Source organism: Mytilus californianus, unplaced genomic scaffold, assembly GCF_021869535.1.
Source record: "Mytilus californianus isolate M0D057914Y unplaced genomic scaffold, xbMytCali1.0.p SCAF_13, whole genome shotgun sequence".
Classification (NCBI taxonomy): domain Eukaryota; kingdom Metazoa; phylum Mollusca; class Bivalvia; order Mytilida; family Mytilidae; genus Mytilus; species Mytilus californianus.
The window spans coordinates 17,415,886-17,436,411 of record NW_026262615.1 but is presented as its reverse complement, the minus strand read 5'-3'; the positions used below and the strand labels follow the sequence as shown (position 1 = coordinate 17,436,411).

At 31.1% G+C, this 20,526-nt stretch overlaps 1 long non-coding RNA gene across 1 annotated transcript; it reads right to left on the bottom strand.

Moving 5' to 3' along the window:
* Positions 1-1,722: 1,722 nt before the first annotated feature.
* On the bottom strand, positions 1,723-14,675 carry LOC127723296 (uncharacterized). The gene is made up of 3 exons (XR_007991988.1): positions 14,488-14,675; positions 2,887-2,981; positions 1,723-1,794 (listed from the first exon to the last, which is right to left on the bottom strand). It is a non-coding gene; the product is annotated as an uncharacterized LOC127723296 (long non-coding RNA).
* Positions 14,676-20,526: the final 5,851 nt, after the last annotated feature.

Genomic DNA, 20,526 nt, shown 5'->3' with positions numbered 1-20,526 from the left:
GATGAGACACCTAAATCCCTGTGCTAACATATTGTTTAATGCACCAATCCATTTGTACTTTATCATTATACTTTTCTTAGTTATCAACATAATGTAATCGTGAACGACGTCATTGAATCCAAGCACTTCTCTCCTCAACAACGACGAGCATTTCTGGAAAATGAAATTATGGGACAAATGCTTCAATGGTCATTACTCCCAAATGTCTCCTCCGAATATGTGTTAACATTTTTTTTTATTTGTATACACAATTCATTTTGATCCAGGGTACCTGTGCACATACCTCGTTACCTTCATTATTAATTGATCTTGTATTGCATATATTGTTTACCTCTTCTTTTTCTTATTGTTTAGTTACTTTACTTTTTATACGTATGAGATTAGAGACATGCCTTGATGCTAGAGTTAATTTTCATATGTTAATAATTCTGCATGCAACTTTCTCGAACTAATCTTAATATTTGTACATCGTACAAGGAATCAATTCGTTACATACTGTATTGTAGGGGATTTTTTTTTCTATAATTTGGAAAGTGTTCTAAAGATTAAAGTACAATTCTGCATGTTCTTGTTTTTGACATTTAGTCCTCGAAATCATCACTAACCAAGTAGTCTTCACTCTGGTGTTGACATAAAAGAGAGGCGAAAGATACCAAAAGGGATAGTCAAATCCTAACATGCCTTAGTAGAAAAACAAACTGAAAAAGCCAAGGCAAAAAAAGAAAATGACCAAAAGACAAACACCAGTACACAGAACACAAAATAGAAAACTAAAGACATAGCAACGCGGACCAAATCAAACACTGGGGTTTAATCTCATGCGGTCCTGTAGGATAGTTGATCCTACTCCTCGTATGGCACCCGTCATTTAATTACAAATCCGGTGATAATTCTAAGTTGGTACATGTAGGTCACATCTAGAAAAATAGGACGATATTGTGGTTACAACAATCGGAACATATCCGTCGTCAATTGAGAAACCAATGTGCCATAACGATCAACCAACTACTGTTGGTGTCCGAAAAAATATCAAAGGAATGATTTCAACTTCACCACCTGGAACTCTTGATTATCACTTCTTCCTTGTAAGCAGCAAATGAAAGCTCTGGCATATCGTATTTACTGGGTGATAAATAACTCCATATACAGGCGCTGCTGGAATATTTCTACATATAAAAAAGGAACGTTCACAATTGGGAAGCATCTCTTTTGTCGTTATACCGACTCCAAAGAACATTCACAACTGAAAGTCCTTTATCTAATGGTAAAATCAAAAACTCAAACAGATCAAACGAATGGCAAACAATTATCATGTTCCTCACTTGGTACATGCATTTCCTTATGTAGAACATGTCTACGCTGGTAATTTTGTTAAGATAAAAAGCAAGATAAATGCTTTCAAGTAATCGTTCAGTTTGGAATGGGGAAGAACTGTGTAAAGGATAGAAAAGTAGAATGCTTTTATACTATACTTGAATATTCGTGGTATGTTCAGTTTCTGTAAATTTAATGTTTACACAATGTTGAATTGTTCGAAACACTAATGTTTGTCTACCCCAAGAATTTTTTGAATATTTTGAATTTCCCCATACTCTTCAAATACGTATTTCAACTGTTTTGGTTCAAGCGCCACTTTTGAGTCGTATGTAGAGAAAACGTGCAACTGTTGTACTAAATCATAAACCTGATATCTTTGGTGATTTTTTTGTATTATATCATTACCGTTAAGGTTCTCGTTGAAAAGATTAGTTCCATTACAAACATCACAAAGCGAAGGAGTATGAGGGTAGTAGGCTAAAATACAAATAAGAACAGTTATATCTATGTTTTGTTTTTTCTTTTCTCTGCTTATACAATGGTTCTCTGCCTTTCAGACTTCTGAAATTATATATCGCCTTTATTAACACATTAAAACAAACATATGCCAACTTTAAGAAAGTGCTAATTTAGTGGTGTCATTCAAATGTAAAATACATGTAATACAATAATACAATATATGGATAAGTCAGTCATATTTAAAGTTTATTGCCATTTTAGCTAGTTGTCATTTACTTAAAGTACAGTTTTGATCATTTTTACCATCTGTTTAAAACATTATGTCAGGAACTGTCAGGTGAACTATCAAAGAATATCGCGTAGAACAGTTCTCCGGGCAAAGTTTTTATATCCAAAAACATTTCTTACATATAACAAATTCTGAAAGTTTGACCCTACAACAATTTTCAACAGTTCTAGTTTTAGAACAATTTTGTCAGCTCTATCTATTCAAATTATAGATATTTTGTTTATTAGTTTAACTTTATCTACATTCATGTATATATATATTTATTCAGTTGTTTGTTTGTTTATCTATTTATTTTCATTTATTATTTGATTTTACATTCACCTTAAAATCAGTCAGGTACTGTCAGGTATATTGTAAATTGTGATAATCAGAGAATTACTCTAATCTACATTATGTTTGGAATGTTCTACCATAGAACCGATTCTGACAGTTCTATCCTTGAATAGATTTATTACATTTTACCTTAGAACTAGCCCTTATAATTCCACCTTACAACTGGGTGTGACAGTTAAACACTAAAACTGATTCTGACAGATCTACCGAAGAATAATTACACGTTAGAAACGTTAAGAATAGTTATGTGCACAGATTATCTAACAGTTCTACAACAATATTAGAGCTGACCCCAACTGTAATGACATATTCAACGGAACATTGTTATAGCTTCGATTAAGTACTATCTTCTAATGGAAGGAATACAATATTTAAAAAAAACATGGACGTTTTACAGTGAAAGAAGACATATATTTTATACGGTTTTTCTGTTTTGTTATGTATAAGTCTCTTAGAGAACACAAGCTAATAAATGAAAAAATACTTACTAAATGGCGTGCGGTAATATACGACAAAATTGTTCCTTTTGTCGTGGAAAGTATTCTTGACACAAGAGAAGAAATTGTCTGTTCCTATCAATCGACTACAAAATATAAAACAAATGTCATACAATCGTGATATCAATTTGTTATTGACTTATGCGTTTTAATGTCCCTTTTGTAGTTTCGCCTCTATCATACATCAGGTGTCCCAAAGGGTACAGTGCTAGGACCAGTACTGTTCTTAATTTACATAAATGACCGTCCAGAATACATCAAACATAGCTGTTTCAGACTCTTTGCAGAAGACAGTATAATATATCGACAAATTATATCACAAAATGACTGCCACAAGCTTCAAGAAGATCTTGAAGATGCCTTAAAATGCAAAAAAAGACTGGCTTATGTCTTTTCACCCAGACATACGTTGCATAATGAATATAACACTTTAGAGAAATCTCATAACCTTTTACTACAACATGCATGGCCATATATTAGAATCAGTACAACACGCAAAATACTTAGGTATCACAATTTCAGCAGATCTAAAATTGAACACACACATTGAACAAACTGCCGCCAAAGCTAATAAATCCTTATGTTTCATCAGACGAAATCTCAAAGTTCAATCACAAACTATTAAAGAAAGAGCATATCAAACCCTTATAAGACCTAAATTAGAATAATGTTGTAATGTACGGGAACAATATGCAAACAGAAATATAAGATCACTAGAAAAAGTACAGAGACGGGCAGCAAGGCAGGCATGCAACATACATCACAACACCAGCAGTGTGTCTGAAATGCTAGACACCTTGAAATGGCAAACTCTTCAAGAACACCGTTTAAGAACTAGATTAATAATGTTCCACAAACTAGCAAATGAAAATATTACCATTTCATCACAAAATTTACTACACCATAGTTAGTATACGACAAGATCTTAGATCTTTCCATAAAGACTCCTACACACAAGTATTTGACATCTACAATTGTTTTTTCTCTTGTCAAACCATTAAAGACTGGAACACATTATCCTCTGATATAACCAGAAATACCACTACAGAAACCTTCAAGGGTACACTCACTCACGATGTGCTCCTTGATACTTACCCTCACCTGAAATTAAACAGGCAATCATGTGTGTATCTTAAATTTAAATAAACAGCTGCGCCAATAGCGCATACAACTCCCTTATTGTGCATATTAGAATTATTGCCAGAATAAAATTATATATTTCGAAGGCATTTAATCATATGTTCACCAATTCCAATAATTATGTGCATTTTCCACTTAATCAATCAAAGCAAACTCAAGTTATGGTACAATATGGGAAAAATATATCTAAAAATCTATTAAAATATCCACATTTTTACGAAAACGCTAAATATCGCTTCTCAATTGCGTCATAACAGAAATTTAAAGTCATGCTCAAATACAACAGTTACTGGTTTTATTTTGTCGTTTAATCGCAACATTGATGTTAAAGTGGATTGAAGTTGTATATAAAAGGTACTCATAAAGAAAAAAATGGTCATTGCATCCTTTTCCTCAATTATAACTGTCATTGAATTATCATGTTAATGTTAAAGCCTTGACTGAAGAATTATAGATATCTAATGATTCAACAGTCATTTACTTTAACGTACTATCCACAATAACACTAAAATATGTTACTCAGTTTGTGCTGTAAATAGAACATAATAGATATGTAAGAAAAGACAGGTGTTGTGTACGTGTTATATTTCTTTTACAGTACAGCCTGTGACATACTTTGAAACATATGTACCATCTGCTATGTTAAACATCAAATGGTGACCATTTATTGGGGTCATAAACCATGGGCTGGTGGTCAATCTAATTAGGTCACATGGAGAGATGCACGGATTTTATCTATTGATTAAAAAAGATGTGTTAATGACATCTTGTTTATGAAGATTTGTTAAATTTTTACCATATACTAATATACTCTGAATGTATGGACAGAATTTTAATGAACAAAATGTATGGTACTGTACCAACTTTTTTGCACAAGATGAGCATTTGGAATATGTCTTTTCAGTGATGCTACAGACACAACTTTGATGTCATGATTGATAATGATAATGTTTTTGTTAAGTATTGTTCTTGTCCCTTTTCAATTACTTACATGTGAATAAGTTTCGTTTAAAGATTGAAATTTTTATTCATTTCAAAGAGTGAGAACCCATCTACATGTATTAGTAACAATGTAGCTATTTTTATTGCTGTTGTACATTAGATGCTTATTTGATAATTCTGTGTTTTTATTGGATGCAAATTAATTCCCTTTCTCAAGCAGTGTTCAGTATCTGTACTGTAGCAAATTCATTTTAATCTTTTTATAATGCTTATGACATAGGCAGTAACGTGTTATTTATAACATTTCACCCAAGGCCTAAGTAGGACAAAAATCACAGGAAAGAGCTACAATTCAGTTTATGATAATTGTTTTCTTTCTGTGATTTACAAAAGACTTATTTTTATTTCAGTTTTAATCTTTACCATGTAAAACAACTTTGTATACCAATATTCTTGTAAACATTTACAAATGTTGCAAAACACTTGTCCTACCTCCATGACACATATGTTGTTGTCCCTGCAGATAAAGCCCCAAACAACATCGTTTTTGTGTGTAAATATCATTACATAAACTGCTTGATAAATGAATTAGGTATTGACAATTCACTTGGAAACTCAACATATACCCTCACGACACTTACCAAAAAGGAAATCCTAGATAATCATAGGTCTGTTCTATGTTCCTTTGGAATTTCAACTAAAGACGAAAAACTGGATCTTCCATCACTGTATTGGATACCTAAACTACATAACTGTCCTTACAAACAACGGTATATTGCTGAGTCTTCCAAGTGCTCCACGAAACCTCTTTCTAAATTATTAACATCTATTTTATCAGCAATCAAAGCCGGGCTCCAAAGTTATTGTGAAACTGCCTATTCTAGAGGTGGCGTGAATCAGATGTGGATACTAAAAAATTCCAAAGATCTTTTGGAGTACATACAATCTAAGACTCTCTCATCTTGCAATAGTATTAAAACATTTGACTTTTCTACACTTTACACAAGTATTCCCCATTCCAAACTAAAAGACAAATTGAAAGAGTTGGTATTACTTTGTTTCATTAAAAAAGAATGGCGAACGTAGATACAAGTATCTTGTCTTGGGGAGGGATAAATCCTACTTTGTAAAGAATCACTCTGATTCAAACAATTCTCTGAAACTGACATTATCAAGATGCTTGATTTCTTGATTGACAACATATTTGTTACGTTTGGAGGACGTGTTTTTTCAACAGACTGTCGGAATTCCAATGGGAACCAATTGTGCCCCTCTTCTTGCCGACTTGTTTCTTTATTATTATGAGGCTGACTTCATACAGGAGCTTCTTAGGAAGAGAGATAAGAAGTTAGCAATATCCTTTAACTCTACGTTCCGCTATATAGATGATGTTCTCTCACTAAATAATACAAAATTTGGTGACTATGTTGAACGAATCTATCCCATCGAACTAGAGATAAAGGATACTACAGATACAGTTAAGTCTGCCTCATATCTTGACTTACATCTAGAAATTGACAATGAGGGTCGGTTGAAAACAAAACTTTACGACAAAAGAGATGATTTCAGCTTCCCAATTGTGAACTTTCCATTTCTATGTAGCAACTTTCCAGCAGCGCCTGCATACGGAGTATATATCTCCCAATTGATACGATATTCCCGGGCTTGTGTTTCCTATCATGATTTCCTTGATAGAGGTATTGCTGCTCACAAGGAAGCTATTAAACCAAGAGTTCCAAATGGTGAAGTTGAAGTCAACCCTTCGTAAATTTTACGGACGCCATCACGAGTTGGTTGACCGTTATGGAATAACCGTTTCACAGATGATATCGGATATGTTCGTGTTGCTTAGTCTTTAGTTTTCTATGTTGTGTCATCTGTACTATTATTTGTCTGTTTGTCTTTTTATTTTTGGCCATGACGTTGTCAGTTTGTTTTCGATCTATGAGTTTGACTGTCCCTCTGGTATCTTTCGTCCCTCTCTTTAATAATGATTATATTATATACATCAAAACTATCTGTCAATATGACTTATTTAAAGTTTATATTTGACTGGCGCTCATGGTGCCAAATAAAGGCAACAGTAGTATACCGCTGTTCGAAACTCATAAATCGATAGAGACAAATCCTGGTTACAAACTAAAACTGAGGGAAACGCATCAAATATAAGAGGAGAACAACGACACAACAAAAACACAACATTAAAATGTAACACACACAGAAACGAACTATAATATAACAATGGCCATTTTCCTGACTTGGTACAGGACATTTTAAGAAAAAAATGGTGGGTTGAACCTGGTTTTGTGGCATGCCAAACCTCCCGCTTTAATGGCAACGTCAAACACAACACCAAAACGACAACATCACATGACAGGATATAGGGAAACAGACAGAAAGCCACAAAATGGATAAGACAAGTTATTGACTTGAATTTGAAAACAAAAAAGAGAATCCTCGAAATAATATAAAAAATTATTGTACACTTACATGTAAGTCAAATGTTCATTTGCATCATTAAATGAATTCATATCATCTTTTAATCATTCAAATGATAAAGACACCATGAGACCAGTATTTTAACAAGCCTGTTTTCTTAACTAAACATTATCATTATCAATTTTTTTACAATAAATTTTGTTTACTAAGTTGTTCAAAAAAAATATTATTTAGATTAACTACAAATATGATTTTGGAAAATACGTTTTTCAAAAAGTTGTGCCTTTAGCTTCACTGAAAAGACATTTTTCAAATGCTCATCTGGTTCAGAAATGTTAGCACAGTAACATGCTTTTTGTTAAGTAACATTCTGTCTTACATTCAGAATATATTAGTATATGCTCAAACTTTGATAAATCTTAATAAAAATGCTAATGCAGATTTTCCTGATCTCTGAATATAGTTGATTTTATGATTTTTTAGGAAATTATTTTAAAATATTTGTCTTTTTTATTAAAACAATGGTAAACTAATCAAATACGACATATTCGGTTTGGCTAATTTCTGTCAGTTAGCGGCCAAAATGTTCTCTAGGGAATATTAAGTACACATCTTTTTTTTTTAGATTGTGATATTTTTATGGACTATAAAATTAAATCATTTTTTGTTTTGTGTATCTAATTATCCTCATTTGTTATCAACAGTGTTCAGATTCTTAACTAAATATCAACTTTTCTCCACCTTGCCCAATAATTTCCTGTTTTTTGTTCTTTTAATAATATATATACAAGTAAGGATTATTAAATTACTTTTATTGATAATAAAATAATTTGTTTAATAGAATTGTCTACTTGATTAATATCCTGAATTAGGTATAAAGCAATTTAAAGTCAAACAAATTAATATTATATATATGGATATATTTTGTGATGATACATACATTTTGTACATGTGCAAATTATGAAATACAAAAATCTTATTAAATTTTGCTGTAATTAATATTTTGAAATGTCGACAGAGAAAGAATGAACTGACTGAATTTTATTTAAATAAAGTTCTTAAAGTAGATTAAATTTATACCGCCTTCTTGTATTTTAAAATAGAAGTTTGTGATAGATCTAGTTCTTAGCTTAGATCTGCAAATTTTGAGACAGATTGTCAATTAATTGGTTAGACTTTTCTTTGGAATAAAGACAAATAAATGATTTATTTCTTTATTCTAACTGATTTATCAAATACCAAATATTTGTGTTTGTTCGAATGAAATTGTCAACTTGGCTATTTAATGGGAGATAACTCAAATAGTAAATTTTTTATAAAGGAATGATAGAGAAATTTTCAATTTTTAATTGTAGCAAGAACACAAGCTTAAGGTCGGTGACACCATTTTTTTTTAATTGTCTTAAAGCATATTTTCAAACCTATCTTCTCATATTTTATTAGAAAAAACTATCTCAAAGATTTCTTTTTATTCACAACAAAGTGTTTTTTTTTTTCAAGAACAATGTATGCAAATTTGTAGCTTCAAAAATAGAACGGTGACCCATGCTTTTTATTATATTTTTGAAAAATGCATGGAAATATCTACATTCTGGCAAAGTATAAGAAAATTCTGTCTGAAGAAATATATACCAATGATCCACCTAAGGATAATCTTAAACATGTGTTAATCAATTTTGAATGGAGATAATAATCTTAACGATTTTGAGTTTAGAAATATAGAATTTTGAGAAATGCCTTTTCAATTGAAAAGGCAGACATTATAACATCCATAGAAATTAGAGACTGTGCAAGTTCGCAATGTATTAGAATATGCGATTTATTTATTCTTCAATTAACAAAAGATACATGTAAGAAATAACTAAAATTGAGAGAATTATTTAAAAGGTATAAGTGCAAAACAAATAGTCATAGCAGTATAAGCTATACGTATGTCTGTCATACAAGTGAAAGGTTTAGCTAACAATAAAACCAGGTTTAATCCACCATTTCTACAATATCACCATTATTCAGTATAGTTTGTACCTTATATTTTAAGTTTCTTTGTAATTATAACATAATAAGATGTATACTTTAAGATATAATTTTTAAAGATAATATTGCAATACAAACTGAATATTTTGTGGAAAGTGAAATCTAATTGATCAAAAATTGCAAATAATAACAGATCTCCAAAATATTTCGTATCGTTATTAGTTTGGGAATATCAGTTAGGGAATAATTATAGATTTATAAAAATACCCATTTTCACGACAGAATAAAAGATGCTGTACTATGGTCATTGTTGGTTCATAAAATATAATAAAGTATTACAAAACTTTTAGCCTTTAAAATATTATGATTTTTTTTTGCGAAAGACGGCATAACATAACAGTCCCTCAAAATTATGCGGATATCGATTATGTTTTACACATATTTGTGCGTTAGAAATATCGACTCGATGCAGGAACTAAGTACAAAAACGTAAATATTTACAAGAGATGATGCGTTTTTCATGCAAGCAAACATCGTGGTTCTCGAATGTATTCTATAATTTCATTACAACAGTTATATCTAAAATTGACAGTCATGCTCAAATAAAACAGCTACCGGTTTCATTTAGGAGTTTAATCTCAACATTGATGTTTAAGTGGATAAAATTTGTACATAGAAGGTACAACTTTCATAAAACAAAAGTCATCGCACCCTTTTCCTCAATTATAGCTGTCACTGAATTATCATTTTAATGTTTCAGCCTTGACAGAAGAATTATAGAAATTTAATGATCTATCAGTCATTCACTTTAACGTACTATCCACAATAAGACTGAAATATGTTACTCTGTTTGTGCTATAAATAAAATGAAATAGATATAAATAGATATGTAAGAATAGACAGATGTTGTGTACGCGTTATACTTGTTGTACCTACAAGTATTTGCTTAATCTGTATAAATAAGTATTTCTTTTTTATAAAACGATATAATTGTAAACGCATAAACTTTTCACAAGTCCCAATCCTAACATGGTCTTGCGCCCTCACCCAAACACATTTTTTTTAAATCCAGGATCCGCACCTCCATTTAGGTTGCAATTCTGTAAATATAGACAATGCAATTTCCCATAGGAACTCCCTTTGCGGCTAAAACTGTCACAGTGACACTTTTACTATGAAGTTTCGTGAAAAATAATATCCTAGAAAGGAAAGTTTATATGCACTACTATTTTATTCAAAGGTCAAAATATAGGGCTGTGCGGCATATTTTCAACATTTATATGCCCTGAACTTCTAAGAGTTTAAACTTATACTAAAATTCTATACTACCCTTACCTCCATTTTTGGACCTCCTAAGAATTAAAATTTAGGCGCTACCATGATTTTCTATACTGGTTACATTCCCAAGTGATGTCTCTATGAAATGAAACACAGAGATCATAAATGGGAACCAGTACGTTAACAAATTAACATATCTATGAATATTATATATCTCCCCAAAAGAGGCGTGGTTTGAGAAACAGCTGTATTTACAAAGTGCAACCTTTACAAACATTTATTCAAATAGAAAACTCTCTAAAAACACTTTTTCTCAAAACAATACTTATTTATCAGAATTATAGCCTTAAAGAAATCACTGCATATACTCTAAGTTTCCTTTTACAGTACATTTTATACCCCTACCCCTGTTTCAATTTTTTAAAGAATTTGAAAACAAGACTTTAATAATTGCCAGCTTACCCTATGTGCATGTTTTCTGACATTAACTGTCTAAAACCTGTTTGAAACTATTCTGATAACAAATTGAAAGCATTTTAAAATACTATAAATGTAATGTTTAGTAGTTAATCATTCCAACATTCAAGATTATACAAAGTATCCAATCCTGCCTGTGTCTCCAGTCCACATCTTACTGTATGCCTATTTGTCAATGAAAGTTCACAATTTCTGCCTCAAATGGTCAGTTTAGAATTCATGTTACAACAGTATCATCCCTAACCATATATCTAACATAAGTTAGTTAATATATGAACTACAAGTGTTTAAACAAAGCCATATTTGCAAAAGTTGTATTTATGAAGATATCAGTCTGGTGCATAAATTCACTTAAAGTTTGATAGAAATGACTGCTTACATCTGATTTTTGCATAACTTCCTAGCACAGTTATGGTTTTCCTTACAAAAGACCTTTAAAATAATAAAAGCATAGCATTTAGAAGTTAAATTATCTGTTTTATGACCCAGGGGGAGGCATTTTTCTCTGTTTTTTGCCCCTGGGGCCTCACATTTCCTAATTTTTTTCCCTGTTTCTGGCAATGTGGAATAATTGGTACATATCTAGGATAGAACACACTATTGTAAGTTTTATTGAGGTCTTTTTGTAATTCTAGCTTGTACTTTTTATGCCGCAGTCACAAAAAAGCACATTTAGGTGTTACGGGTTACTTTTGGGTTATCGGCAGGACAAAAACACCCCACCAAAAATATTTAAGTAGGATCAATGAGTTGCAATGACTGCGAAGAGTAAATATAAGAACTTCTAAACAATTTAAATTACAAATAGGCATATATCATGAATTTATTTTTTATTCAGGGCTTTAAGTAAACAATGCATACTGTAAACTGTGAATTTATGCTGACTCATCATAGTTTAGGCCCAGGATTTTTTCAATCTTCATGAAATATTTATAAAACTTCATATTTGAGTTAAATCCTTAAAAATCTCTGAGATAAACAAGATTTTGTGAAATTCTGTATGTTCTAATTTTTAACCCTATATATGTTGCAATTCTGTAAATATAGACAATGCAATTTCCCATAGGAACTCCCTTTGCGGCTAAAACTGTGACACTTTTACTATGAAGTTTCGTGAAAAATAATATCCTAGAATGGAAAGTTTATATGCACTACTATTTTATTCAAAGGTCAAAATATAGGGCTGTGCGGCATATTTTCAACATTTATATGCCCTGAACTTCTAAGAGTTTAAACTTATACTAAAATTCTATACTACCCTAACCTCCATTTTTGGACCTCCTAAGAATTAAAATTTAGGCGCTACCATGTTTTTCTACACTGGTTACATTCTAAAGTGATGTCTCTATGAAATGAAACATAGAGATCATAAATGGGAACCAGTACGTTAACAAATTAACATATCTATGAATATTATATATCTCCCCAAAAGAGGCGTGGTTTGAGAAACAGCTGTATTTACAAAGTGCAACCTATAAGATCAGCTATTATGAGTATTTTAATTCAACTCATATTTGATGTTTAAACAACCTATGTGTTTCAACATGGTCTTTGTAGTTTTGTTGAACGTTTAAACATTATACTGATCATATTAATGTTAAAAAATTTGACAGACATTTTTTTATTTTCCAATATTTGTTCCTATAATTCATTAAATTGGTTGAATACTAAGATTGCATGTGTCTTCTTGATAAGAATTATTTCACTATTCGATATCAGATATTCACGATTCGATCTCAGATATTCACTATTGATATCAGATATTGAGGATCAGATCAGGATACCTGACAACCGTTACCTTTTCTTTTACAATTGTTTTTCTAGATAAACCAAATGACAGCTGTGGCCAAATAATCTTGGACAAATAACCCTTTAAAATTGGCTTGTTTTTTGGATGTCAAAGAAAAAAATTAATTGACTGTATTCTGGTTATAATGGTGGCAGCCAAAATAGTTGGTGGTAGCTTGGATTTAGGCATAGACAATTTCTACGTAAACAAAACTCTTCAAAGACAACAATTAAAGTAACATTACCGTATGTTTAGTTCAGTAGAATAATTTTAGTTTTATGAAAGACATAAACGTATTATAAAAACAAGACAACAAAAATACCGAACTCCAAGGAAAATTCAAAACGGAAAGTCTCTAAGTCAAATGACAAAATCAAAAGCTCAAACACATCAAACGAATGGAAAACAACTGTCATATTCATGAATTGGTAAAGGCATTCCCTTATGTAGACAAAGGTGGATTAAACCTGATTGTATAGATAGCTAAACCTCTCACTTGTTTGCTAGTTATTATACTGAATATAACATGAGGTAATGCTACCGGTGATACAAGGTTGTATTTTGGGAGTTATGTTTTGGTAGAATACAATTTTTCCATGTCTAAATCAGAACAAGAACAGAATCGTATGGCTACAATGTACAAAGTCACATATATATTTGAGATTTATTTTACATCACAGGTACGAATATGTTTGATTTTGTTGTCATCCTAAATGAGTCAACAGTTTGCTTCTGTACTCTTGTTTCCAATAAAGGTTAGAGTTAGGGTGAAAATAAAAAAACATTAAGAAATGTATGACCGGAGAAAGAAGTTACTTGAAACAAACCTCTGACTCAAATAACAATTTGATACATAAGATCTTATCGTAAAAACAGGGTCAGTTTAGATATGTGTTTTAGACTTTCCAATCATTGAATATGCTACTGCGAAAATAATTCTCTATTTTTTATTGCTGTATGGCTACAATGTACAAAGTCACATTTATATTTGAGATTTATTTTACATCACAGGTACGAATATGTTTGATTTTGTTGTCATCCTAAATGAGTCAACAGTTTGCTTCTGTACTCTTGTTTCCAATAAAGGTTAGAGTTAGGGTGAAAATAAAAAACCTTAAGAAATGTATGAACGGAGAAAGAAGTTGCTAGAAACAAACCTCTGACTCAAATAACAATTTGATACATAAGATCTTATCGTACAAACAGGGTCAGTTTAGATATGTGTTTTAGACTTTCCAATCATTGAATATGCTACTGCGAAAATAATTCTCTATTTTGTATTGCTATATTCGCATTCCGCAGCATATAAGTGCGTTCGATACCATTGCTGAATAAATATAGAAATCTTATTGGTGTTTGTTTGAAGGGGTTGTTTGTTTTCATTTTAGTGGTTTCCTTTTTCAGACATGGTTTCATTCTGCAGCTGTATATTATAATTAATTATTCTAAAAATTATATAAAGTACTATAATTACAAAGTTGTTTGTTATTATCTTGATACTTTGTGGTATAGTTATCGATCGTTGTAAATGCATATATATAAATAACTATTACCGTAAAACATAGAATTCTCCAGATCTTTCAAAGCACTCCGTGAAAAACACAGAACCATCTGCTAAAACTGTCATATTGTAATTCGTTACTGGACTTGTTTTTTGAAACTCTATCAGAAATTCCTTCGAATTCACCAAGTCAAATGCTTTGTTTATAAAGTTACAAGTAAATGCACACAGTCCAGTGGATTTCCCTGAAAAAAAATAAGATGAGAAGATAGATGTAAGCTACTACATTTTTTTTCGTGATCGTTCAGTGTACTTATTTGATTTAAAGTGTCTGATTTGGGCCATTTAAAAAAAAATCAGTGTTATATATTTTAACTGAACTTTAGTTTCAAATTCGACCATCTTTTTTCTTCTGCACAAATCCATTAAGTGATAGTGTTTAAGGTGGATTTAATAGACATGAACGATGTCAAATCGGTCATGATTAATCAATGATAATTATGAAAAATGCTTTAATCTAGTCCAGGTTATTTTCATACATTCATCTGGTAATTTTGTTTTTTTTTAAATCTTTACCCCATGTGTACCATATTTCCATGGTTATAAATGTTTTTTCATGGGGTAACAATCTGCTCTGATTGCCGCAATGGAAAATTTTGTGAATGTATGTATCATTACGACAAAACCAAAGGACCCCGAAAAGTATTCACAACAGAAAGTAGAACGTAGCATTTTGATGTTCTTGTTACTGATGCATGGACACTTGATCTGTATATCAATCAGGTTAGCAGATTAAAATTTTGGTAATCAATGTTTTTTTTCATATTCCCTGTCTATTTGTACTTCATTATTAACGTATTTAACGTTGGCATCAATATTTCTTTGTTTTCTAACAACGTGCAATTTACCTGTGATAATATAAACGTCACAAAAAAATGTCACAAAGACTTTGTGACGTTGATCCATTCATGTGACGCGCCGTTTAAATTTCGTTTGTGGTATCCTGTCTTACATTCATTGGAGGCGTTCGTTGTTATTCTGCAGTTTACATGTTGTAATGTACTATTATATTATTTATTTATTTATTTTTCTGTGCTGAGTATTCTTGCGTTTGTTTGTACTGTATTCCTACCACGTAGTGTTTTCTTTGAGCGGTATTTTTAACATTGCCATATATGTTGGCGTTTGCTTTTGTTGTAGTTCAGTATTTCTAGTGTGCCATTGTTTTTCTCGTACAGTTGATGTGTTTCCCTCGGTTTTAGTTTGTTATCCGGATTTGTTTTTGCTTAATCGAATTATGACTATTGAACAGCAGTATACTTATGTTGCCTGTATTTATTATCCAAATCCGTATACTCAAAAATCCTAAAGGGATTTTAAGTCGCCATTTTGAATTGCCTACCATTCTTTAAAAAAAAAAAGAAGAAGTATTTCTATGTGACTATATACTTTCCAATTTCACTCATGTTCTTCCTAAATGATTCTTCCGATTTATTGTCCGATCACCGACACTCTTACTCAACTATCGTTTAATTCAGGTCAACAAATTCAAATTTCGCGACAAGGGAACGTAACTGGCAAACATGCCGTTCTTCAACAACATAGACGAAATGGGAGATTAATATGCAATTCGGAAACTTCCCAGTTAATACATCAATTACAACGATTATTCCTCATACAAATCAAACGCAAATTTCTTCACAACTATAAGCCGCGGGGACAAAATCTATCGAAAAATAAAGAGCAAACGTATAAAAATTTTCTGCAGATGGGAAAACATAACTTATTGTTTTATTGCTTGATATATTAACTAAAATCGAGTAGTTACTAAAAATTATTGACGTAGGATATTGGAAAGGAGGGTGAAGGGGCTGACAATTCAACGTTAAAAGTGGTCCTTGTAAAAAGTGTATGCAATTATCATATATAATTCTCCATGTTGTTTTAAAAAGACATGTTTGTCAGTTACGTTGCTTTCGCTGCGAAATTTGAATTTTTTAACCTGAATGGAACGAGTCGAGTAAAGGTGTCGTTAATCGGAAAATCAATACATACTAATGACAGAAGAATCATTTAGGATGGACATAAGTGTCTTTCTTAGGTATTTAGTCACATAGAAATATCTCTTATTATTTTTCATTTAATGAAAAGAAGGTTATTCAAAGGGGCGATTTTCGGTATACGGATATGGATAGTGAACTGCACATTGCTAAAAAAAAAAATATTGATGCCTACGTTAAATACGTTAATAATGTAATACAAATAGACAGCAAATACGAAAAAAAAAAAGAAAAAACATTGATTGTTTGTGACTAGCTGTACTTTTATATTTTTACCTTAATCATGTTAATACCGAAACACTGTTATTTTATCTTTAAATCCATAGCAATAAAAGAGGGACAAAAGATACCAGAGGGACAGTCAAACTCATAGATCGAAAACAAACTTACAACGCCATGGCCAAAAATAAAAGACAAACAGACAAATAATAGTACAGATAAGAAATAATAAGATGCAATACAATCGAGAACGCATTCTGAAGGCAAGTTATACATTAAAATTTGATATTTTCAGCCCATAAATTTCAAAGCAAAACCTATTGGAAAATATTAAAACAGCATTTACACATGTACCATTTGTATGTAACGGCACACAAAAAAAAACCAAAAATAAATGAAAAGTAAAAAATTGGCAAATTGATGGAAAATGACTACAATATTTAAACAAAATAAACTGAGACCTTCGGGAAATTTTACAAGAGGGGAAATAGAAATACATTTATTTTCTAAATTAAGGTAGTCATATCTGACAAAATGTTTTTAATGATACATTTTAAGGACAAAATTTATATAAATGTCAGAGACCTAAAGACACAAAATCAGAGAACGATTATATTACAGATGGTTGGTCAGCATAACAAACAGACTTTAAGATATAAACAGTTCCATTAAACAAGTACAAAACATACTTACCAATGAAACTTGAGGACAAAAACCCGATAAATATGCACAAGAAAACATTAAAATGCATCTCAAGTGTTATAATATTACTGCTTAATTTATGCACATTGAACTGACACTGAACAAATCAATTAAAAAAACATAATATGTTATTGTAAATAATTGACATTTTTTATACAACAGATGTGTTCGCTAGATCAATACATGTTAAACACTGCGTGAAATGATGCGTTTACAAGAGAAATTTAGAAAATCAGCTAAATTTCTGATTTAATCGTATTTACATTTAATTTACAGATTTTCTTTTTCTAATTTACGCCAATATACATTTGATTAAAATATCTTTTTTACATTAAATTTATCTGTTTTTTATTTATGTAAATTTATTATTCCAATTAATTTTTATATTTCCAAACATTCAAAACCGATTCAATAACAGCTAATATTTTGTTAACATGCATGTTACACTCGAATAAAAGCTGAAGATTAAATCTTTTTATAATCTAGATTTAGATTTTGATTTTCTTGTAACCAATATTTGAAATAATGCAGTTACAGGAATTTCATAGATTTCACTTTCCTTAAGAAAAAGTATATTTCCAGGAAACATCTGAAATTCGCTGTAGTGTTAGATCGGTAATTTAACGTTATTATTCCACTATTGTTGTTTGCTTTACACATTTTCAGTAAGAAGAAGTGCATCATTGTTTTAAAACAAAAAATGTGTAATAAATATGTTAACATTAATATTTTGTATCTATTTTAATATTTTAAATAATTTGAACAATTTGTCATGCTCAAACTTCTCTCATTTTCTTGACTTCTTGAACAAAGGTGCAACATGCATTACCAGGCTAACGCACAGGGTTATAATGAGTATTAGAGTAAAAAAAATATTGATGCAAGTTTCTTCACCTCATAAATTTCTTACTGTGTTTTGGCAAATTAATAACTTGATTTCGGAAAAACTTAACGGTCCTATTTAAAATATGTGGCTATACTTCAGCATTAATTACTAATAGACGTTTACACTTATTCTTTTAGATTTTAGATTTTAGCGAGAAAAATTTATGTATTACTGAAAAATTATTACACCAGGGTTTTCGATATCATAAACTATTCAAAACTTTTTACTAAATTTTATCATCGGTATAAGGACATCATTCGTAAATATAACTCAACATGCAGACATCTCATACGTTCGGGTATTTCACATCCAATCTTTTATGGTAATATTCTTTACAGAGCGCAAAAATTTCAGCATTCACCTCAAAAGCTAACAGAACATTTAAACAGACTTATTAAGAAGGGATATAGTTACGATACTGTTGTCAGGTCATTAAAGATTGCATATTTTGGTTTTAATATTGATTCACTTATAGGGTCTTTGCATCGGAATTAAACATATTTATTCTAAAACCAGTTGTTGGCATGACACGGGTTATGTTCTTCTCATATATTTTATGATGGTACTAAACCCCTAACAGGAGGGATTGTGCCTGATATTCATATTATGAAGACATAATCTTTCAATCAGTTTAATGGAGGTCTGGAGCTGGCATGTCAGTAACTGCTACTAGTCTTTTTTTATTTATGTATTATTGTCTTTTTGTTAATTTTCTTTTGTTTCCTATTCTGACATCGGACTCGGACTTCTCTTAAACTGAGCTTTACTTTGCGTACTGTTGTACGTTTGTTTTTTGTACATTGGCTAGAGGTATAGGGGGAGGGTTGAGATCTCAAAAACATGTTTAACCCCGCCGCATTTTTGCGCCTGTCCCAAGTCAGGAGCCTCTGTCCTTTGTTAGTCTTGTATCATTTTTAATTTTAGTTTCTTGTGTATAATTTGGAGTTTAGTATGACGTCCATTATCACTGAACTAGTATACATATTTATTTAGGGGCTAGCTGAAGGACGGCTCCGGGTGCGGGAGTTTATCGCTGCATTGAAGACCCATTGGTGTCCTTCGGCTGTTGTCTGCTCTATGGTTGGGTTGTTGTCTCTTTGACACATTCCCCATTTCCATTCTCAATTTAATTTACTGCCACAAGAATATATTTCATTTCGTTTGAAATTTGGGTTTTCTTAATTGTTGGCTAATTGTAGGACTTATATATAGATAGGAACTAGTATAACTAGTTCTGTAACAATACAAAAAGGTTTGCAATTTCTACTGGTATAGTTTTATGGTAGTATATAACGTTTGGCATTTAAATGTGTAAGTATCGAATGTGCTGGCAGTTAGGTCGAATCGAAGTAAGTCACATTAATATATATACAGTAGCTGCTACATTTAATTTTTACATGTATTTATATGATTTTGAATGGTAAAAAGCTGTACAATAATTTATAACTCAATAAAGATTTTTGGTCATTCTGCGGCATCTTATGACCGTACATTGTCAATAAGTTTAAGAGTTGCTCACTTTTTAAAGTATTATCAGTATTTTTAGATATACTGTTCCCAGCTTACATTAACATTTAATATAGGAAATTATTTTTTCACCTCCGGCTATGACATCGCAACAAGCAACCATCCAGCTGTGGTTGGTTCCGCTTTCCAATGCACCACTAGGATGACTTGCGAAATTGTTGAAACTTTAGTAGTTAAGTCTACCATTACAAAGTGGGAAAAATAATCCAGCCCGTTTTCGTTTAGAAATGAAGTGTTGAGATAATATAATATATAAATGTTGCTAATTCCATCATTTAAAGAAAACATGGGAGGATTTCATACCTTAGTTTACCTAAACAAAGGTGTTTTCAACATTACCATCAGCAAGCACTTAAGAAACAATGTTGTGTTACATTTATTTCAACATCGCTAAAAATATTCATGATATCTTTTTTGGGGGAGGGTGAGACCGTGTATATTTACGCCAAACATTTTTCATTTTAAGCTGAAAAAATAGATATTGCAGAATACGCTACAAATTTTAAAGTTAATTGGTTTGATAAATGTAACAAAAATCTGTTGAAGTCACTTCTGAAAAATCATTTTCGTTATGAGATTTGAAATTTGTAATTTTCATCAGATAACTTTATTTGATTTCACGAGGATAATATAAAAATTAATAATAAGTTTGTCTTAAAAAGATTTCATCTTATCAACAGTTTGAATAAATTAAAAC